This window comes from Leucopleurus acutus (genome assembly GCF_964270905.1).
Source record: "Leucopleurus acutus genome assembly, chromosome: 1".
In the NCBI taxonomy this organism is placed as follows: Eukaryota; Metazoa; Chordata; class Mammalia; order Artiodactyla; family Delphinidae; genus Leucopleurus; species Leucopleurus acutus.
In genome coordinates this window covers 192,134,793-192,158,424 of record NC_139142.1, presented here as the reverse complement: position 1 = coordinate 192,158,424, position 23,632 = coordinate 192,134,793, and the positions used below count along the sequence as shown (strand labels likewise).

At 38.4% G+C, this 23,632-nt stretch overlaps 1 protein-coding gene across 1 annotated transcript in view; it reads right to left on the bottom strand.

Annotated features, from left to right (window-relative positions):
• The window catches only part of KIAA1217, a 497,456-nt gene extending 475,546 nt beyond the window's left edge, over nucleotides 1–21,910 (bottom strand). Inside the window, exon 1 of the mRNA XM_082847332.1 lies at nucleotides 21,793–21,910. The gene's annotated coding sequence lies outside the window, so the exon portion shown is untranslated. The remainder of the gene's footprint in view (nucleotides 1–21,792) is intronic.
• Between the last annotated feature and the right edge of the window lie 1,722 nt (nucleotides 21,911–23,632).

Below are 23,632 nucleotides of genomic sequence, written 5' to 3'. Positions count from 1 at the left end.
CTTTGTTATAAAGCAGAAACTAACACACCATTGCAAAGCAATTATACTCCAATAAAGATGTAAAAAAAAAAAAGGAATAAGTGAAGGTACATAAAAACAAGAAAATTAAAAATTAACTGAATGTATTTTAGCAAGAGAGTTATTGGAAATTTAAAAATTTAAGTACCATTTATAATAGCATCAAAAATGTGAAATACTTCAAGATACATTTAACGAGATATGTGCAAGACTTGTATGCCAGAGACTACAAAATTTTGCTCAGAAAGATTAAGGAAGACATAAATCAGTAGAGATACATACCATATTCATGGACTAAAGGCTAGCTATTGCTCTCCTTTGAGTTATCTGTAGATTCATTGCAACCCATTCAAAATCCTAGGCAGCTTTTTTGTAGAAATTGGAGAATGATTCTAAAATATATAGAAATGTAAAAAAAAAAAAGGGGCTTCCATGGTGGTGCAGTGGTTGAGAGTCCGCCTGCCGATGCAGGGGACATGGGTTCGTGCCCTAGTCCGGGAAGATCCCACGTGCCGTAGAGTGGCTGGGCCCGTGAGCCATGGCCGCTGAGCCTGTGCGTCCGGAGCCTGTGCTCCACGATGGGAGAGGCCACAACAGTGAGAGGCCCGTGTACCACACAAACAAACAGACAAACAAACTAGGATAGCCAACACAATTTCAAAGAGGAACAGCAAAAGTGGAGGACCTATTCTCCATAGTGTCAGATTTTATTACACAGCTACATTTGTCAAGAATGTGTTTAGAATAAGAACAGACATACAGATCGATGGAACACAATAGAAATTCCAGATATCGACCCATAAATGTCGGGTTAATTGATTTTTGGAAAAGGCATTGAGGCAATTTAATGGGGAAAAGGATAGTCTTTTCAATAATTCACACTAGAGTAGCTGGGTATTACAGGCAAAACACAAGACTCAAATCTCACACCAAACACAAATATCCACTCAAAATGCATCACAGATGTTAATGGAAAAGTTTAAAACTTCTAGGAGAAAACCTGACTTTAAGTTAGACTAAGATTTCTTAGGTAAGATGCAAAAAGTATGAACCACAAAAGAGGAAACTGTTAAACTGCACTTTATCAAAATTTTAAAAAACTCCTCCTTAAAAGTGACACTTACATAGGTAATCCAAAGATTGAGAAATATTTTCAAAACATATATCTGATAATGGAACTTGCATCCACAATATATAAAGACCTCTTACAAATCAATAATAAAAAGACAAATTCATTAGAAATGAGTAAAATATTTGAACACTTAATTCACCAGACAAGATTTAAAAATTGCAAATAAGCACATGAAAAGTGAGTGTTCCTTCCTTTGCAATTTTTTGGAAGAGTTTGAGAAGGATGGGTGTTAGCTCTTCTCTAAATGTTTGATAGAATTCACCTGTGAAGCCATCTGGTCCTGGACTTTTGTTTGTTGGAAGATTTTTAATCACAGTTTCAATTTCATTCCTTGTGATTGGTCTGTTCATATTTTCTATTTCTTCCTGGTTTAGTCTTGGAAGGTTATACCTTTCTAAGAATTTATCCATTTCTTCCAGGTTGTCCATTTTGTTGGCATAGAGTTCCTTTTAGTAGTCTCTTAGGATGCTTTGTATTTCTGTGGTGTCTGTTTTATCTTCTCCTTTTTCATTTCTAGATTTATTGATTTGAGTCCTCTCCCTCTTTTTCTTGATGAGTCTGGCTAATGGTTTGTCAATTTTGTTTATACTCCCAAAGAACCAGCTATTAGTTTTATTGATCTTTGCTATTGTTTTCCTTGTTTCTATTTCATTCATTTTTGCTCTGATCTTTATGATTTCCTTCCTTCTGTTAACTTTGGGTTTTGTTTGTTCTTCTTTCTCTAATTCCTTTAGGTGTAAGTTTAGATTGTTTATTTGAGATTTTTCTTGTTTCTTGAGGTAGGCTCGTATAGCTATAAACATCCCTCTTAGAACTGCTTTTGCTGCATCCCATATTTTTGGACCGTCGTGTTTTCATTGTCATTTGTCTCTAGATATTTTTTGATTTCCTCTTTGATTTCTTCAGTGATCTCTTGGTTATTTAGTAACGTATTGTTTAGCCTCCATGTGTTTGTGTTTTGTTACGTTTTTTTTCCCTGTAATTCATTTCTAATCTCATAGCGCTGTTGTCAGAAAAGATGCTTGATATGATTTCAATTTTCTTAAATTTACCGAGGCTTGATTTGTGACCCAAGATGTGATCTATCCTGGAGAATGTTCCATGCACACTTGAGAAGAAAGTGTAATCTGCTGTTTTTGGATGGAATGTCCTATAAATATCAATTAAATCTATCTGGTGTACTGTGTCATTTAAAGCTTCTGTTTCCTTATTTATTTTCATTTTGGATGATCTGTCCATTGGTGTAAGTGAGGTGTTAACCTCCCGCACTACTATTGTGTTACTGTCCATTTTCTCTTTTATAGCTGTTAGCATTTGCCTTATGGATTGAGGTGCTCCTATGTTGGGTGCATATATACTTATAATTGTTATGTCTTCTACTTGGATTGATCCCTTGATCATTATGTAGTGTCCTTCCTTGTCTCTTGTAACATTCTTTATTTTAAAGTCTATTTTATCTGATATGAGTATTGCTACTCCAGCTTTCATTTGATTTCCATTTGCATGGAATATCTTTTTCCATCCCCTCACTTTCAGTCTGTATGTGTCCCTAGGTCTGAAGTGGGTCTTTTGTAGACAGTATGTATATGGGTCTTGTTTTTGTATCCATTCAGCAAGCCACTGTCTTTTGGTTGGAGCATTTAATCCATTCACGTTTAAAGTAGTTATCGATATGTATGTTCCTACGACCATTTTCTTAATTTTTTTTTTTTGTAGGTCCTTTTCTTCTCTTGTGTTTCCCACTTAGAGAAGTTCCTTTAGCACTTGTTGTAGAGCTGGTTTGGTGGTGCTGAATTCTCTTAGCTTTTGCTTGTCTGTAAAGCTTTTGATTTCTCCATCGAATCTGAATGAGATCCTTGCCAGGTAGAGTAATCTTTGTTGTAGGTTCTTCCTTTTCATCACTTTAAGTATATCATTCCACTCCCTTCTGGCTTGTAGAGTTTCTGCTGAGAAATCAGCTGTTAACCTTATGGGAGTTCCCTTTTATGTTATTTTTCGGTTTTCCCTTGCTGCTTTCAATAATTTTCCTTTGTCTTTAATTTTTGCCAATTTGATTACTATGGGTCTCGGTGTGTTTCTCCTTGGGTTTATCCTGTATGGGACTCGCTGCACTTCCTGGACTTGGGTGGCTATTTCCTTTCCCACGTTAGGGAAGTTTTTTTTTTTTTTTTTTTGCGGTACACGGGCCTCTCACTGTTGTGGCCTCTCCCGTTGTGGAGTACAGGCTCTGGATGTGTAGGCTCAGCAACCATGGCTCACGGGCCCAGCCGCTCCGCGGCATGTGGGATCTTCCCAGACTGGGGCACGAACCCGTGTCTCCTGCGTCAGCAGGCGGACTCTCAAGCACTGCGCCACCAGGGAAGCCCTGGTGGAAGTTTTTGACTGTAATCTCTTCAAATGTGTTCTCGGGTCCTTTCTCTCTCTCTTCTCCTTCTGGGACCCCTATAATGCAAATGTTGTTGTGTTTAATGTTGTCCCAGAGGTCTCTTAGGCTGTCTTCATTTCTTTTCTTTCTTTTTTCTTTATTCTGTTCCGCAGCAGTGAATTCCACCATTCTGTCTTCCCGGTCACTTATCCGTTCTTCTGCCTCAGTTATTCTATTGATTCCTTTTAGTGTAGTTTCATTTCAGTTATTGTATTGTTCATTTCTGTTTGTTTGTTTGTTCTTTAATTCTTCTAGGTCTTTGTTAAACATATCTTGCATCTTCTCAATCTTTGCCTCCATTCTTTTTCTAAGGTCCTGGATCATCTTCACTATCATTATTTTGAATTCTTTTTCTGGAAGGTTGCCTATCTCCACTTCACTTAGTTGTTTTTCTGGGCTTTTATCTTGTTCTTTCATCTGGTACATTGCCCTCTGCCTTTTCATCTTTTCTATCTTTCTGTGAATGTGGTTTTTGTTCCACAGGCTGCAGGACTGTAGTTCTTGCTTCTGCTGTCTGCCCTCTGGTGGATGAGGCTACCTAAGAGACTTGTGTAAGTTTCCTGATGGGAGGGACTGGTGGTGGGTAGAGCTGACTGTTGCTCTGGTGGGCAGAGCTCAGTAAAACTTTAATCCTCTTGACTGTTGATGGGTGGGCCTGGGTTTCCTCCTTGTTGGTTGTTTGGCCTGAGGCAATGCAACCCTGGAGCCTACCTGGGCTCTTTTGTGGGGCTAATGACAGACTCTGGGAGGGCTCATGCCAAGGAGTACATCCCAGAACTTCTGCTGCCAGTGTCCTTGTCCTCACGGTGAGATACAGCCACCCCCTGCCTCTGCAGGCGACCCTCCAACACTAGCAGGTAGGTCTGTTTCAGTCTCCCCTGGGGTCATTGCTCCTTCCCCTGGGCCCTGATGCACACACTACTTTGTGTGTGCCCTCCAAGAGTGGAGTCTCTGTTTCCCCCAGTCCTGTTGAAGTCTTGCAATGAAATCCCACTAGGCTTTGAAGTCTGATTCTCTAGGAATTCCTCCACCCGTTTCTGTACCCCCAGGCTGGGAAGCCTGACATGGGGCTCAGAACCTTCACTCCAGTAGGTGGACTTCTGTGGTATAAGTGTTCTCCAGTCTGTGAGTCACCCACCCAGCTGTTATGGGATGTGATTTTACTGTGATTGCACCCCTCCTACCGCCTCATTGTGGCTTCTCCTTTGTCTTTGGATGTGGGGTATCTTTGGTGAGTTCCAGTGTCTTCCTGTCGATGACTGTCCGGCAGCTAGTTGTGATTCTGGTGTTCTCACAAGAGGGAGTGAGAGCACGTCCTTCCAGTCCGCCATCTTGGTTCCTCTCTTTCAGTTTTTTTATATTATGAATAAAGCAGCTAAAAACATTCTAGTATATCTTTTGAGGAACATAAGCACTTATTTCCCTTAATTATACCTTAATTATACCTGTATGTGTTGAAGGGAAACTTCTGGGTTACAGAGTTTATATGTATTTAGCTTGGTAGATGAAGAGAAATAGTTTGTCAGAATGCTTGTAAAATTTTACTCTTTACTTACCAAAGAAGGAGAATCCTAGTTTCTTCATATGCTCAAGTACAAAGTTAACTTAGCTTGATCTTACATATAGCAATTTTACCAACTGCTTTATTAAGTTTAATAATATATGAATTCAGTTGGATTTTCTAGGTAGGCAATCAGCAAAAAACTACATTTTTGTTTCTTCATCTCTAATCCTTACACCTTTTTTTCCTTTTTCTATTCTTATTGTGATGGCTAAGATGACTAGTACAATTTTGAAATGAAATGGTCACAGTGAGCATTTGGGTCTTATTGTTGAATATAAAGATAATTATTTTAATACTTCAATATGGTCGGATTTGCTGTAGGATTTTTGTAGACCTTTTTTTAGTTTAAATATATTTCCTTTAGTTTTTAGTTGCTATAAATTTTGACCATGAATGATTGCTGAATTTTATCATGCACTTTCATTTATTTTTCATTTTGAATCTTTTGGAATAATCATAGTTTTGCTCCTTTAAACTATTAATGTAATGATTTACATTAATAGTTCATTTATATTGATTGTGATTTCTGATACATTTAGATTTATTTGTATTCTCATACTTTGCCCTTTTTATTTCGTTTGATTTTTCTTTGATCCTTTTTCTTTGTTTAGACTTTTTCTTCTTCTTTCTTGTAACCTTTTCTTCTTTAAGTTTTGAAAGATACATGCTATTTTTAATGTTTACCTTATGTGTTTAAATATTTATCTTTAATAACTCTAAAAATAATATTTTCCCTTCCCCATTCTTCAGAACAATCACAATGCCGCAGAAAATATTATTTCAATCATCCCCTCCTTATTTATATGCTAGTGGAGTCTAAGATTAATTGTCCCTTGATTTTTTTAAAGTATAAATTAAACATCATCATCAGTAAAATTGTCAGTTTTTTAACAGTTTTATAGTTGCTTGTTTAGATTTATTCCCATGTTTATTTAAGAGTTGAAGTCTTTTAATCATGTTTTATAATAGCCTATGAATTATGCACCTTTTGTTAGATGTATTCCTAGATAGCCTATATTGATTGCACTATTGAAAATGATATCATTTTCAAGTTTTATTTTTTATTTGTTCCTGTTATATGGAAACATAAATGACTTTAAAAATTACTGAAGTATGCTACACATACTAAAAGAGGCAAATCTTAATATTCGTATCTCAAATTATCATTCTGATGTGTACAGTACATCTCTTTTTTTTCTTTTTTCTTTTTTTTTTTTTTTTTGCAGTACGTGGGCCTCTCACTGCTGTGGCCTCTCCCGTTGTGGAGCACAGGCTCCAGACGTGCAGGTTCAGCGGCCATGGCCCATGGGCCCAGCCTCTCCGTGGCATGTGGGATCTTCCCGGACCGGGGCACAAACCCATGTCCCCTGCATCGGCAGACAGACTCTCAACCACTGCGCCACCAGGGAAGCCCCAGTACATCTCTTTAGTGAGGTCCTATTGGTAAAATATGCTCCAGTTTTTATTTATTATTTTGAAAAATATGTCTTCCTTTTACTCTCATCCTTGAAAGATAATTTGCTAGGTATAAAATTCTAGCATGACAGTTATTTTTCCCTCATATCCTTATAGATACTTCTACTGTGTATGGCTCCCATTGTTATTGAGATATCAGATATAGTCAAATTGTTGTTCCTTTGGATGATTTATCTTTTCTCTGTGAAATCAGCCACTATATTTCTTTCTGAAATTTGTCATTATAATTGTTGAATTATCTATTTTTCCTATTAATCTTCCAATTTTTGCTTCATGTATTTTGGGGTTTTGGTGTTAGATGCCTATATATTATTTGTCATTATTTGTTTTCTAAATGTTTCATGTCTTTTTTCTTCCTATTTTCCTCCTTTACTGCCTTTTGTGTTTAAGAAATATTAGTGTACTAGTATTAATTTCTTTATTTTTTTTAATTATTTAAAATTTTTTTTTTAGTTTTTAGTGTTTTGGCCATGCCATGCAGCATGTGGGATATTAGTTCCCCAACCAGGGATCGAACCCACGTCACCAGCATTGGAAGCATGGATCCTTAACTGCTGGACCACCAGGGAAGCCCCCTTTATTATTTTTAGGCTTTATTTTTTAGTTTATTTTCTTAGGGGCTGCTCTAGGGATTCATACCAATTTATCATGATCTACTTCAAGTTAATACTGACTAAATTCTAGTAAAATACAGCAATTTTTCTCCAATATAGCTTTATCCCCCACCCTTGTGCTAATATTGTCATATATATTGCATGTGTATCTGTTATAAGCCCAATAATACAGTGTTAATTTACGGCTTCATATAATTTTATGATTTTTACAAAAATTAACAGAAAAAAAATTTAGTTGTCTTTATATTTACCTACATGTTTACTGTGTTTAATCTTTACTTCTTCCTTTGAATTTAAATTACTGTCTGGTGTCATTTCTTTCATACTGACTTTTTTTTTTTTTTTTTAATGTTTCTTGTAAGGCAGATTTGTAATGACTCTTCTGTCTTTGATCATCTGGGAATGTCTTTATTTCCCCAAAGTTTTGAAGGACAGTTTTGTTGGATAGAGAATTCCTGGTTGAGAATTTTTTATTCCAGTACATTGAATGAATGTCATTCTACTACCTTCTGGTCTCAACTGTTTCTCATGTCATATATTAATTATTTTGTCATTCTCTGTGCATAATAAGTTAATTTTCTCTTGTTACTTTCAAGGTTTTCTCTTGATCTTTTGCTTTTTCAGCAGAGTAATAACTGTGATGTGTCTAGATTCTCTCTTTATCCTACTTGGGGTTCACTGAACTTCTTGGGTCTGTATATTAATAGTTTTCATCAAATTTGGAAAGTATTGGGCCATTAATTTTCTGCCTGTTTGACTCTCTCCTCTCTTCCTGGGACTTCTACTGTATGCATATTGGTATATTTGATGTTGTCCAACAGGTCTCTGAGCTTTTGTTCATTTTTCTAAAATATTTTTTCTCTATAATATTCATATTGGATAATTTCTATTGATCTGTTTTCAGGTTCACTGATTATTTTTTCTAGCATCTCAAACTGCTGTTGAAACTGCTGTTGAAACCAAAGTATTTTACATTTTGATTATTTTACTTTTCAAATCTAGAATTTTCATTTGATTCCTTTAAAAACAATCTAAGAGACTTTCTTTTTTAAAATCAATTTTAGGTCTATAGAGAGAGTACAAAGAAAGTACAGACACTTCTCATATACCCTCTATCCCCCTGCACAAAATTTTCTCTATTACTAACATCTTGCATTAATGTGGTACATTTAAAATTGATAAACCAATTCTGGTATAAAATGATTAAAGTCCATGGTTTAGATCATGGTTCACAATTTGTGTTATACAATGTTATGGATTTTGCCAAAAGCATAACATCATGTGTCCATTTTTAGAGTATCATACAGAATAATTTCCCAGCCTTAAAAATTTCCTAATGTTCCACCTATTCATCCCTATTCTCCTCCCTTTTCCTTCTCCTAACAGGCAACTACTGATTTTTTTAGTGTCTATAGTTTTGCATTGTACAGAATATTGCACAGCTGGAATCATACAGTATGTAGCCTTTACAAACTCTTAATTCATTTAGTAATATGCATTTGTGTCCTCCATGTCTTTCCATGGCTTGACAGCTGATTTCTTTTTATTGCCAAGTAATATTCTGTTGTATGGATGTACCACAATTTGTTGCTCCATTCACTTATTGAAGGACAACTTGGTTCCTTCCAGTTTTTGACAATTATGAAAACAGCTGCTATAAACATTCATGTGAAGGTTTTTGTGTAAACATAATTTTTTCTACTCATTAGGCAAATACCTAGGCATGCATTTGCTGATCTTATAGTAAGCCCACGCATACCTTTGTAACGAATTGCCAATTATCTTGAAAAGTGAGTGTACCATTTTGTACTTCTTCTGGCAATGAATGAGAGTTCCTGTTGGTCCACATCCTTGTCAGCATTTGCTGTTGTCAGTGTTTTGGATTTTTGGATTTTAGCTATTCTAATAGGTGTTTAATAGTATCTTATTATTGCTCTCATTTGCAATTCTCTAGTGGCAAATAATGTTGAGAATCATTTCATATGCTTATCTGTCATCTGTGTATCATGTTTGGTGAGGTGTCTGTTCAGAGACTTCACTCATTTTAAAATCAGGTTGTTCATTCTCTCATTGTTGAGTTTCAGGAGTTCTTTGTATATTTTGGATGTAAATCTTCAGATCTATAGATCAAGTTAGGAAATTGAATCTTCCTACCCATGAATATGAAATCTCTCTTCATTTATTTAGATATTTGACTTCTTCCATCAGAGTTTACAGTTTTTTCCTCATATAGATCCTGTATATAGTTTGTTAGATTTATACCTAAAGTATTTCACTTTTTTGGTGCTAATGTAACTGGTACTGTGTTCTTAATTACAAATTCCAATTGTTCATTGCTGGTATATAGGAAAGCAATTGACTTTTTAATATTAATTAATTTATAATAATACTAATTGATGTAACTAATGCATAACACATAACTAATTATCAAGATTAACATCAACTTAATTTAATATTAATAACACATCAATTAATATTTGTATATCATTATTATACAATATATTATATATTATATTAGTTTTTATATAATTATATTAATATGATTTAACATTTATATATTGCATCGTCCTACCTTGCTATAATTGCTTATTAGTTCCAAGAATTTTTTTGTCATTTCTTTGGGATTTTCTCACTTCCAAGATCTCATTATTAAATTTCTTGCTTGTCCATTGCTCACTCAAATGGGACCTCAAGTTTAAGGTGAAGAGCACCAGATTTTTCCAATTCATTTCCTATCAACTTTGCTACTTTTACTGACAAAACTCTTGAGTGTGGGTTTTCACCTTTCATTCCAAGTCATTCCTCTCTGACAGTTAAACTTCTGGTTTTCACATCCAACCCCACTCATGTGAAACTATAGATAGCATCAGCCAAGCTGCTGCTGGTAGTGGGGTGTCTGGACTAACTCCAGGTATGAAGATCACAGATTTCTACCATTCTCACTCAAAGTTCTAGCAGTTTTTCATGAATAAATGCTTCACAATTATTGTTTGTCTTAGGTCAATTTCCAGGGCCCTGATATATTTTTGAAAATTTTGTCCAGTTTCTACATCTTTTTAGGGGACTGAAGTTAATAATTTTTAAGGCAACTTTTAAAATCTTTCTCTGTCATTCTTGTCCTGCAGTTTCTCAATAATTTATCTAGTTGTGAATTTATTTTTACTTTACCCTGCTTTGGAGTTTCTGGTCTTATGAATCTGAGAACTGTTGTGTTCTATTATTTCCAGAAAATTCCCAGCCATTATTGTACCTTTTCTTTTTTTTTCGAGATTTAATTGTTTTACTTTTGGTGGGAGGGCATCTTGATTGAGATGTAATCCACTATCTTCTCAAATTTTGTTCTGCCCTGATTTTCTATTATTTCTTAGGCTAGGAGTTGACAAACTATGATCCATGCACCAAATCAAGTATGTTGTCTCCTTGTAAGTAAACATCCAGGCGCATTTGTTTATGTTATTATCTATGGGTGCTTTGTACTACAATGACAGAGTTGAGTATTTCTCAGAATGTCATTTTGCACTACAATGGCAGGGTTGATAGAGCCCTTGTGGCCCACTGACCCTAAATTATTTACTCTCTGATCCTTTACAGGAACAATTTGCCCACTCCTGTCCTATACCTCCAATTTGACATGTGTTCTACCTTCCCTTCTATATTTTCTTTACCTTTAAACTCCTCTTTCATGCTTACCTCCTCTTTGTCTACATGGCATTCTTAATTATTACTATTAATCTATCTTCTAGTTTACACATTCTTTCTTCAATTAGTCTAACCTGATGTTTAAAGCAGTTTCTAATTTCAATTATTATATCTCTCATTTCCAGAAAGCTAATTTCTTCCAAATTCCACAGTTTAATGTCATGTAACTTTGACACTTGCTATATGCTTTTAGTTTCTTGAGAGTATTAAAGATATAAAACTTACATATTCCTGGTATAAAAACTCCAATTTTGAAATTCTTCACTTTGCTGTTTCTCTTGGCTCTTGCTAATAGTGCTCTATTCCCTTGTGTTTGGTAATTTTTGTGTGTGTGAGTTCATGTTCCTTGGAAACTTTTTTCCTAAATGTGAGGCTTAGGTTTAAGATGCATTCTTTTAGAGAAGATTTGCATTTCTCCTGTCAAGTACCTGGGAGATTATCAACTTGATGCCACTTTGAACTCAAATTCTGCCCTTTTTTGGTGGCTCCAATGGTTACCTGGTAGGATTGAGGTTAGGCATTTTGAAGATGGCTATTTTCTTTCTCCTGCTCCTCTCAGTGAATGAAGGCTGAGGCAAGCAATTATCTCTATTAATTCTCTATGAGATGTGAGATTTTTTTATACTAATCCCCCTTCTTGCTTTTTAGCTATGTCTCTGATCTATCTTCTTACTCTGCTCTCGTCCTAGGCTTTGTTTCTTATCTGCTGTGTGTAACCACTGGAACCCAGGTTCCAGGTCACAAGGAATAGGCAAACACCTCAGAATAAATTTCTGTACTTCTGTGGAATTGCACTTTCGTATAATCTGTGGCCTTTGCAGGTATTCCTTTATGTTTATGGTTAATAGCTCAGGTATACATGAAAATTAATTAGATGCTTTATTTGATCCCGAGTTTTAGACATGCTATATCAGGAAGTGTTTCACTTAAAGTTTAGTGCGTTGGGCTTCCCTGGTGGCGCAGTGGCTGAGAGTCTGCCTTCCGATGCAGGGGACGCGGGTTCGTGCCCCGATCCGGGAAGATCCCACATGCCACGGAGCAGCTGGGCCCGTGAGCCATGGCCACTGAGCCTGCGCGTCCGGAGTCTGTGCTCCGCAACGGGAGAGGCCACAGCAGTGAGAGGCCCGCGTACCACCAAAAAAAAAAAAAAAGTTTAGTGTGTTGCATTGTTTACATGAAAACAAAAAGCCATTTTAAGGTTAATTCCTAATTATATATTCCTAATTATAAAGAAAAACCATTATACCTTAATGTTGGGATCTGTGTGGAACTGGAGGCAATATATTGAGGAAGGATTCTTATGCGGAAGTAGAAGACTCTCTACCTCATCAATCAAAAATCTTCATTGTTTCTCTTAGTAAACATTTCTTGTGACCTCCTGTGGGCAGGCATATATGCTAGCTGCAGTAGAGGATTCAAGAATAAAAAGTGATAGTTCTGTATTGTATAAGTAATTACATTTGACATTTCTCAAAGACTCACTAGGAGTTTTTTAAATGCTTACTATTCTCGGTGCTTTACATACTTTATCATGTGCAATTTCATAAAAAATATGAGGTGTGCACTTTAGTGACTATGCTTATTTTTAAATGAGGAAACTAGGGTACAAAGAGGTTAGATAATTAGGTAAGGTAAATAGCTAGTAAGTAATGAAACCAGGATTCAAACCTTTGCAGTCTGACTGCAGAGACCATGTCATTAACTACCATACAATACTATATGATATGGTACTATATCATACTAGACTAGACTAGACTATGTAAGAAGCTTAGAGTCTAATAGGAAGATAATACGTATAATAAGTAGAAAGAATAAAGACTACGAAGATGATTTGCTAAACGTCACTATAACAGCATAGATCAGAGGATCACTATAGGGCATGGTGAGATGATCAGGGAAGCTTCAGGGAAGACCTGGACCAACATCAACTGTGCATGCTGAGACACAAAAATTATGGTGTCAGGCTTCCCTGGTGGCGCAGTGGTTGAGAGTCCGTCTGCCGATGCAGGGGACACGGGTTCGTGCCCCGGTCCAGGAAGATCCCACATGCCACGGGGCGGCTGGGCCCGTGAGCCATGGCCGCTGAGCCTGCGCGTCCGGAGCCTGTGCTCCGCAACGGGAGAGGCCACAACAGTGAGAGGCCCGCGTACCGCAAAAAAAAAAAAAAAAAATTATGGTGTCAAATGGTGTCCTTATAATAAATTATTAACCCTATTTAATGGCGTTCTAGGAAATAGAGCACACTGGAAAGTTTAAACCTTTAGTATCTCTGAAGAAGCAGTAAAGCATATCCTGTTTCTTTTCTCCATGCAAACAGGAAGACAGCACTTCCCAGAATAATCTGAAGTTATGTTGTGGTCTTAGGATGAGATTCTGGTCTAAAGAATGTGAGTGGAAAGTATGTTGTTATGTCCAGGCCTAGCCCTAAACTTCCCTAACCACAGTACAAACTCTTTCCCTTCCTCTGAGACTGGGGAAGCTATAAGGTGGAAGAAACCATTTAAAGGAGAACCCCCAGAGGAGTCACCGGAGTCTACATAACTGTGACGTTAGCAATAAATAAATCTTTAGTGTTTTAAGCTACTGAGATTTTGAAGTTGCTTGTTATAGCAGTGAGTTTTAATTACCCTAACAAAGCAGATATGAATGCAGACCAGCAAAATCAATGCATAGTCTTTTATAGGAAATGTCTTGGAGGATTCAGGGAAGTACTTAGTAGCCCTCAAAATTCGCTTTTGCTTCGTTATTTACTATCTTTTACTTCGTTGGTTCTAGGGGTTTTCAAGAATGACAAGGCCATTTGCATGATAATCCAAAGAGAATGATACTTGGTTTAGGACACTTGGATAATTACATACTATTGTAGGGTCAACATCCACTATAAAAACAATATTATTATAATAGCTAATACTTACTGAAAAATTTGTATTAATTTTTGTCTTGTATACTTTGTACCTTATTTTGTTTAATTTTCAAAAAATATGAGTATGATATAACTCATTAGCAGCAGCTCAATGTGATTTTAACACTGCTTAAAAAAAATCTTAATGCTCAAAATGACTTTCAAACTCCTAGAAAAAAATAGTACCTCTTTCATATGTGAAGATATAATTTGGCCATATTTCGTCAGCACTGATTTTTCCTAAAGTTTTGAGAATCTTTCCTGGAATACAAAAAAATACTTTTCCATCAGACTTGAGATTTCTAACTGAAGCTCATGAGTTAGATGCTGTATTGATCTAATATACCAGTAAGTGGCCAAATGGTACAATGTATCATGTCCACATGGGATTATGGGAAATTCTCTCTCCTGCTCTGGGTCCCTGTATATACTTTCTCATTTCTCACATAGCAGACTAATGATACAGGGGCTCTCATTTCAGTCTTTTGTTTCCAACAGGCAAATGCCTGTAAACAAGCAATAATTTCTGAAGTAGTATGCTTTCTCCTACACTGTTTAAAGCAATGATTTATTTATTTCAAACTGTAAACTCTACTTTCTGCCTATAAAACAAATTACCTTTTGCATGAATATGAGAACACGTCGTTTCTCTAAGTTAGCTAGTAAAAATCTCTCTCTTGCCATCGCGAATTAAATAGGTTATAAAATTCCATTACCTTAAGTGCATCCAAGTGCCCCTGGCTTAAGAGAAACATTTCTATAGAGGCTATTTATTCAAAATCAAAATTGTCTCTTCCGGGTAGCTGTGAAACAAAGAGTCATGACCTTACACGAGGCAAAACCAAAACAAAACGAAACAAATAAACAAAGCTCAGTTTATGTAAAAATGTTGTCATTAAGCTCTGCTGAATGTCTCCGTATCTCACCTACTGCTTCTCAAGAAAATACAACAGATGACATCTTTTTTTTTTTTTTTAACATCTTTATTGGGGTATAATTGCTTTACAATGGTGTGTTAGTTTCTGCTTTATAACAAAGTGAATCAGTCATACATAAACATATGTTCCCATATGTCTTCCCTGTTGCGTCTCCCTCCCTCCCACCCTCCCTATCCCACCCCTCCAGGCTGTCACAAAGCACCAAGCCAATATCCCTGTGCCATGCGGCTGCTTCCCACTAGCTATCTACCTTACTACGTTTGTTAGTGTGTATATGCCCATGACTCTCTCTCGCCCTGTCACAGCTCACCCTTCCCCCTCCCCATAACCTCAAGTCCGTTCTCCAACAGATGACATCTTATGCACATTAATGTTCCTGCTCTATAATCCAGTGGGAGGAGTATGTTGAACACTTTCAATGACACATCCTATGGTTAATGGCATTATCTTGGGTACCGATTCTGAGTTTCACTATGAACACATGCATTTTTTCCTCTACTTTCAGATTTCTCTCTTCAGTTTCTTCCTCCACCTCCACCTCCCTTCCTTTATGGCAATCCTGGCCATGACCCATGGCCACGTTTCTCTTCTCTCTCCACATTCCAGTACCAGCTTCCCTTTCTTTGCCTCATGTATAAAATGCACTGGATTCTCATCCAGTCTCCATAACCCCCGTCCCAAACACAGCAGGACATTTCTGAGTCCCGCCTGAGATGGTAAATGAAGACTCTCTACACACCACAGAGCCACTCAAGTGAGCAGACAGTACAGAGCTTTCAGTCACATACGGCCAATTCTCATTATTTGCAGGACTCATGTTCTGTAGTATCCATGGAATACTGAGTTAGCAGGTACTAAACCACTGCTCCTAGGGGAGAATACAGGGTACGGTTCATGACAGCCTCTGGTCACAACTTTTTCATCAAACAATGAATCCATAACCTCGTTTTATGTGTTTCGGTCAAAGGACATCTTAGTTAACATGTCTGGTTGACTCATGAACATGGACTCACCACCAACAGCGCTGTAACTCACACCTGAACGAAGCATATCGAACACATGCTTTCTCTGTAAGGCACGTCACAGCCTTCCTGTACTCAGGGTCGCTAGGGAGAACGACTGCACTTCGCTTGGGGGCCATTTTAAATGGTGATGTCATCAACGCACAGCACAAAACTGTGAAAAATGTGACACTAAGGCCATGAAAAAGACACTTTCTTACAGTATGAGCCAAACAGGGAGGCAGAGGGTGCACCTCAGCTAGGAACGTGTGTGCGTTTTCGGCAACTTGTCCCTGAATGACCGTGAAAGCACCTAAGTATTGATTTAATATATTTTAGTGAGCAGGTGAATTTGCATATACACACTCTGTGAATAATGAAGATTAACTGCTTTTCAATCATAAAAAATGTTATGGGCTAAGATGCTATCAGTGACCAAAAAAAGTTCTAGTTTTAAAAGGTACATTTTTCTACTGACTGAGGCATGTGGAAATCAGTGTCGGCTTGATCTAGCCAAAGTTTAAATATTTTGGTTGACTGTATTTAAAAAGCCTTCAATTCTCTTGTATCTACTGGGTGCTCCTAAGTTACAGTTCATTATAATGGGCTATACATGCCTCTGAAAGCTCTGACTTAAAAAAAAAAAATCCCAGGGCTGCAGAATTTCAGCAACTAAACACAGAGTTCAGTATTGTCTTTAGGGAAATCCCTCATTCAAAGGCACAAGGGAGAATTTTCCCCAGTCATCTGAAAGACAGAGACTACTGTCTTAACATCGAAACCCTCGGATTTCTGTGACTAAGGAATTTCTCCCTTGTTGTGCTAGTTCCTGCCTGATAGTTTTATGCAAAATGGCACTCTCTGAGCTTTTGCTTCTTGGCTAAGTTTTAGCGGGATCAAGGAAGCATCAGGGCTGGTGTCTGTGACAAGGATGGGCTTAGAGAAGGCTCCCTTGGAAGACTTCTGGAAGGCTGAGCTGGGGTTTCTACTATTTTGGGCCACACCACATGGCACGTGGGATCAGGGATGGAACCTGAGCCCCCTGCATTTGAAGCGCAGAGTCTTAACCACTGGACCGCCAGGGAAGTCCCTGAGCTGGGGTTTCAAATGGTGAGGTTTGACAAGGAGCCAACATCCTGGGTTTACCTGGCTTGGTTTCCTCTTTAACATTTACACTGTGACCCGTTTCAATGGGAGTTTAACACCATGTTTCAAAGTCCTTTGTGATGGTGAATCCTGAAATATTCTCAGAAAGTCAACACAATCCTTTACCCAAGGACTCACAGCAGACCTGCAACTGTACCACCTGTCTGCAGAAACACCTGAGGTCTGCTTTAGATCACAAAATGGAAATAAATTTTCAAAGTGTTATTCAACTTGCCTTTAGGTTTTCTAGTTAAATGTAGAAATTTCTTCCTTTTTTTCTTTACTTTTTTTTTTATTTGGTCAAAGAAAATGTCACTGTCGATTCTGTCTAAACATGCAATCATGCCATTGGATACTTGGGGAAAGAAAACCCACATGAAACATCTACCCAGATGTGATGGGAGAAATGCCGGTTTAGAAAAGCCTTTGTTCTGTGGCCGAGGCTGCCATGGTTCTCCCATCGCATCGATTTTTACTCACACATTTTAATGAATAAAAACATGCTGACCGACAGTCCACAAGAACCACCAAGGACCAATTACCGAGGAACAGAACAGCTTCAGTGAGATGTGAGGAAGGGCGAAAAGCATCATAAAATGAGTTAAAAAAATTTTTTTTTTCTTTGCTGTACGCGGGCCTCTCACTGTTGTAACCACTGCGCCACCAGGGAAGCCCTAAAATTTCTTAAGTAGAGCACTGAGTTGAGAGTTTCATTTCCCCTACAATTGATTTCTTTTGCTTCAAAAGAAACCCACAACTTGTTGGCATCTGGTTTCTGCAATGTTAACATAGAGGCAATAGTACTAGCCAGCAGTCGGTTCCTTAGGATGTTAGGGGGTCGTGAGTATGCTTCCTTGAAGACAAATGCCCAGGAGAAAACAAGAAAATACCTCCCCCACGTCTGGAGGTCCCGTATGTAATGTTATACTGGGGGGCGTTATGGTTCACCTCTGCCTGGCTCACTAGCTGTGTGACCTTGGCCAAGTACTTCATCTGCTAAGGCCATGTTCCCTGAACTGCAAACTGCAGTTTATTACTAAAGATTATTATCACATTGAATTGTTACAAGATCTCAATAAGAAAATGGATTTACAGCCTTTGAGTGCCTCGCCTTCAAGAAGTAGTCGCTGTCGACTTATTATTTCTGCATCATCATTCCATCTTTCTGTCATTCTGCACTTCCTGTGCCTTCCCTCCACGGCCAACTGGAGCCCACGCCCCAGGTAGAGAGAGTTTGGGGTGGCAGATGCCTCATGAGCAGGAGAAAGTGTCAGGGCCAGGAAAGCAGTCAGGCACCAGAGGGAAAAAGAAGCTAGCAAAATTTGAAGTGTCTGTATTACAACGCAACTGGTTTTAAAATTTCCATTTCTTTTCAGCAAATGTGTTTTCTTCCTCTCATGGAACTAAGAACATATGTGCTGCCTGGCAGATGATTTCTGCAACTCTCAAAGTCAGGATCGGAGAAGGCTGACTCACAATTTCTTACGCTGCACGTGTGAAATCTTTCAAGAAAACTTGGCGGGGGGAAGAGCCTCAGGATTTTGCGTGATGCGCTCAATTGCTTTTCAATTAAATTGGTAAAAAAAGAATCGATTGATTCTTTGCTTCTATTTCTGACCCTTTTAAACTATTTTTTAAAGCAGTATAAAGAGATGGGACGGACGAAAGGTAATAACACAGGAAAGGAACAGAAAGAAGGTAACATTTGTAGAGGGTTGTAGTTTTCCCATCATCTGAATTATTTGATCTTGTGGCATTCCTGTAATGCAGGTTTTACCTGTGACAAGGACAAAGGCTCCCAGAGAGTCCATAGCCACTGAGACTTTGTATTGACTCTATTCATTGAGTTCTTTGCACTACACCACATACTTTTTTTTTTTTTTTAGATTCACACAGTTCAGCTTCGATTAAGATTTAAGTAACAAAGTATAAGGAACTAGAACGTGATTCCTGTTAAAAGAATATGTTTGAAGAAATGTTCTTCGGCAATCACTGTAACTGATCAAGCATGTGATAGGAGTTATTTTACTAGATACGTAGTCCCTGATATTCATGCAAAAACACCAGGACCTTAGCTATGCAATATGCTGTACGAGGGGCAGGGATCAAGCCTGACCGCCTGTGGACAAACACACAGACTCATTCACTATCTTGAGTTGCCTTTCAAAGAAAGCATTTGACATACTGTATACAAATTAAACAAGAAGTCCAATAAGGATCCTTTATTGCCCTTTTCAAGGGCAACAGACCTGACACAGTGTTTTCTTTGAACACTTTCTTCATCATGCCTTCAAGGGATTGCTCCCTGCAGAAGGCCTGTGTGTGGTCGGTGGCAGTTCTAGAAGCCAGAGCGGGACTTGTGGGTGAGGGAATGGGGAAGGCAGGGAAGCAGGACTTGGAGATGATGGACCCTGGCTTGAATGGCTGCAAGCACAAGACTGCAAAGCCCCCCCAACTCAGAAAGCAAAGGAGCTCCGACAACTCCTGCAACAGAGGCCAGAGGAGGAGTGAGGATTCAGAAACACTACCTACAGGCTAACTGGCCGTCACTTCTGATTCACTCCAGAGATTCTGGGCTCACCACTTAATGACCGAGTGACCTTGTGCAACGCACTTAAACTTTGTGGAGTTTCGTTTCCCTGTGTATAAGTGGGGAGAAGACACCTCCCTGTGTGTGGCTGGGAGGATTAAAAGATACCACGTATACCGCACAGCACAGGCACACAGTAGACATTGAACAAATAGTAATTAGTTTGAATCACTGTGATTATCCACAATCCGGGGACTGTTAACATCACCAATGCTATACTTTGAAACATGTTTATTCTTTACATTCTAGCAAACTAGTTCAAAGTCTGTTTTTCAAATACATTATCTAGTTTGGGCTTTAAAAAAACAAAACAAAAAAATCCCTGTATATACTGCTCTGCTTATCAAAGGCTCTCCGTAATGTTGACTCAAGGGTAAGTCAATTACACAGGATACTGTTCTGCCTTCTATTATTCTTTTTAAACCACATTCCATGTGGTAATGGGTCAATTTCTTTACTTCCTCTTCCCTCTTACCACATTCCACAGCCCAGAAAGTTGCCAGTTAAGTTTTAACCCTCCTTTGAAAGTGAATTTTCATCTCTACTCTTTTTTTAAAAAGTGACTTAAAGTAGTTGCAAGTTCTTTGAGTGCCCTCCAGACCCAATCCATGCAACAAAATAGTAACAGGAGAAAATTATGAGTGCTGGGGCCTGAGCGCCCCCGCTGAGCACGAACGGTATGATGACGTGGTAACGAACTACGCGGCCATAAACGGGGGACTCTTTGATCCTGGCTGCTTGTACAACTCTAAAGAGAAAGGCATTCTAGTCCAAACCACACAAAGAGAGAGGAACACAGGTTATTTATGGGAGCCCACTGACTCTAAGTTTAGCCTGGCTCTTTCAAGATTCAAATACACACATCATTTTGACTGCCAAATCGCCTCCCTCCCCTTATGATGTCTAATGGGGCTGTAGTGTAGGAATGTCTGATCTCTGGCTTCTCCCTGGGGTGAGAAAGGTAGCTGGTTTGGCAGAGAGACAGACACAACAGTATTTATAGAGACAGTAGAAAATTGACTCCATATGCCTACGAAGGGAAATCAGAGTAAATCTCCGGGAGCTAAGAGGACTCCTGAACTCCCTTTCTGAGGTTCAGCTTCTGGCTGAGCGTCACTAGGACCTACTAACCAGCTCTCTAGCTGTACACACTCCAGCATCCACAGGTTCTCTCTTATTTGATGGTGTTCCACCAACACTGTCACTTTACAGAAGGGGAGGAAACGCCCTCTTTGGTTCCCTGAATTCGGGAGCTGTTCTGTAAGTCTGACTCTTGTATTACTCAGTGAACTTCCTGCATCAGAGCTGGTACAAACATGGAAGCCATGAATTACCGATTCTGAGGTTGCTGAAACCAAGTTCAATGACTTCTTGCCAGTGACTCTCAAGTCATGATGTTCTTGGGTAACAAGCAGTGTGGCTGCGTGCTGATTCACACTGCTCACTAAAGCAGGTCCACGTTGCTAAGGACTGTACTGGGACAGTGTCTATCTATCCTCTTTCCTAGCTTCCTCTGGACCGAATATCAAAATTTTACAACGTTGTGTTGGAATGGTAAGGGCTCTATGAGGACCTCTGCAATGGGAGAAAACTCAAAATGGAAATTGCTTTTATTAGTATAAATTATTGAACTGGTGGATTTATGATCATAATTTGGGCCAAATGAGTACAGCTAAAGCTGGAGGTCAATCCGGTCATCCCAGCATTCCAGACACCCAAGTCCACCTCCATAGGCTGATCTGGGCAAAGTAAAAGAACCTCAATGAAACTGGCAAATTAATTTTGCTACTTTTGTGGGACCCTGAATTTGAACAAAATCATATCATGGGGTAGGACTAAAAGGGTTCTTATTTTTGATTCCTTCTATTCACTCCGTAGACACAAAGTCATCAGATACCTACAGAGGTTCACAAATTGTTTGCGAAAAGTTCATGATGTTTGAACATTCTCTTATTCTTTAGTCATCATGATGGCTTCAAGCCAGAGTCTGAACACAAAGACAGGCATATAAGTGAACATAAAACATAGCCTGAAAAGCAATACCTATATCGACGGCACTGCCTGCAAGCTCAAAGAAAGAATGGATAAAAAAAAATAAAACAGCTGCATATCAGAATAAATACACGTTGGAGGAAGAGTGAACGGTTCAACTCAGACATTTTGTTCCTCGGGGCCTAGGGAGGAATTAACAGAAGCCAAGATTCAGAGACAGGCCTTTAGCTCATAATTCGTTCACTGTCAAGATGATGAATGCTCGCTTTGTGATTTAATAAAAAGATAGACCTACCTAGAAAGAAAATGAGGAGGCGGCGTCCTCCACCGATAAGTAGCACAGTCTTCTGGGGCGACACCCAGGGGTTCTGGATTGGGACTCCAGCTCCGTCTTCTGGACACACAGCACACAGGACAACCAGTACAAATTCAGGACCTCAGTCTCTCCATCTGAAAAATACAAATAATAATGTCATGGTTCCACCCAGCAACTGCTAATTAGAGATTCATGCTGATTAAAAAAACACAGGAAGAACAAAGAATACAATGTATACATGTATGACGTGTAGCACAGAATGCCCCGTAATCCCACATACACCTTTGTACAAGTTACCCAAAGTCAGAGGCTTTAACTTCCAGTTTTTCACAAAACCTAAGTTAGACACTACCAAAGAATGGAAACACATTAAACTAGATCAACCATGAAAATAAGGGCAGGCTTGTGTAGTTGGGGGGCGGAAGGAAATCAGGAAGGCCAATTGAGAATCAGAGAGACTGAATGAACGGCTGGGCCACCTCTGATGGGCCTCTCTGCTCCCTTTGTTGGGAGTGATGGGCAGCTCTGATTGCTGCATTATTTCAAGAGCCTGCTGCACAGAGAGGCCTGGATTCCATCAGCTGGACCAAATGGGAAATAACCACGGGATCCAGGACCCGTAGCAGGAGGCTGGGCCACCGAAGAACATGAGTTGCCCAACATAAAGATACTGAAATTACGGATGAGATCAAGAGGCACCTCGTCTGCAGAGGAAGATTCCAGGATCACTGAGGAACCCTCTAAAATAGAACTTGACTTTGCCATCTTTCCCTATAGTCAGCAGATTTCTATGCTGCCAGAAGTTCTGGTAGTTTAGTTGATGTCAGTGAACTGAGTGCACACAGAATAGTACAACCCTTTAGGCCAACATTGCCCCAAATGGAAATCTGTTTACATCGATCCTTCTTAATAACCAGAGAAACACACTGCTAAGTGGAAAGAAAATCATGATGAAACTATGAAAAAATTCATTGAACACAATTAAAATGTGTCACAAACACATTTTTAACTGTTGACCCTAAAACAGCCATTTGCAATCATTTGGTTGTTAAAAAAATAAAAATGCTTGGTACTACCCAAAAATCTTGTCTTTGAATAAAATAAAGAGGCCCCTAGAATATTTTGAGTATTGCTACCCAGTTTGTAAGATTTTGGAAGAGAGAGTTTGCTTAGTAAATATTGACTTCAAACCAGCTGAATTCCAAATTATTTCAGAATTTAGAGACTTCGAGATAAGAGGAATATGAAACTACTGAGTCTGAATGAATGAAATGTTATTGTTTGATACTACAAATTACTATTAGTAGCAGAATTATGGAAAACATTCTACGATTCAGAGTGACACTTTAATTATCAGAGGGTTATCCTGTACCAGCATAATCTTTGTGAGAAAAGCAATTGTGAAACTTGCCCTTCTTTGCAACTGAATTTCTCCCTCTGGTCCACTGGCTAACGATGAAATTTTCTCATTTGAGAAATCCAAACTGGTTGCTCTAGATAGAATGTGAGAATGTAAGATGAAATTTCTCCTAAATGTGAAATGATGGTATTCAGAGTTAAAGAAAAATTATTTGAAGAGTATAAAGGTCAGAGGATCTTGTTAATTTAGTTCCTATTAAATAAAGCATTTAAACTCTTTGCTAGATATTGCTGGTTTAATGTGAAACAAGGGTGATATCTGAAGCTGAAGAAATGACGTCGCCCCCTAAAACACGCATGTTATATTCCTCAATGCCTGATTCTAATTGTGTAAAGGTATGTACTTTTAACTGAGTTGGATTACAAAAGTATACAGTGCTAGAAATTATTACAATATATT